Genomic DNA, 279 nt, shown 5'->3' on the forward strand with positions numbered 1-279 from the left:
CTCTCCAGCTCCTGGCAGGCCAAAGTTTTTCTTCAAAAAAAAAAAAAGTTGAACCATGTCTGTGTTTTCCTCCCGTTGTAAGTTTTGCTGTGACATCATATTTCTGCCCACCTCTCCTCCCTCCTCCCATCCCACCCCTCACGTAGAAAAAAAAAAGGCGAGAGAAAAGAGCCTGGTCAATAGGGAGTGAGTGCTGATGTCAGTTTCAATGTGTGAAATGTACAAAGCTGCGAGAGCGGGGCGCCCCTATCCCCTCCCCGCCCCCCCCCTCCCCGCCCC

The sequence above is a fragment of the Gavialis gangeticus genome, unplaced genomic scaffold (genome assembly GCF_001723915.1).
Source record: "Gavialis gangeticus isolate Ggan-Ray unplaced genomic scaffold, GavGan_comp1, whole genome shotgun sequence".
Classification (NCBI taxonomy): Eukaryota; Metazoa; Chordata; order Crocodylia; family Gavialidae; genus Gavialis; species Gavialis gangeticus.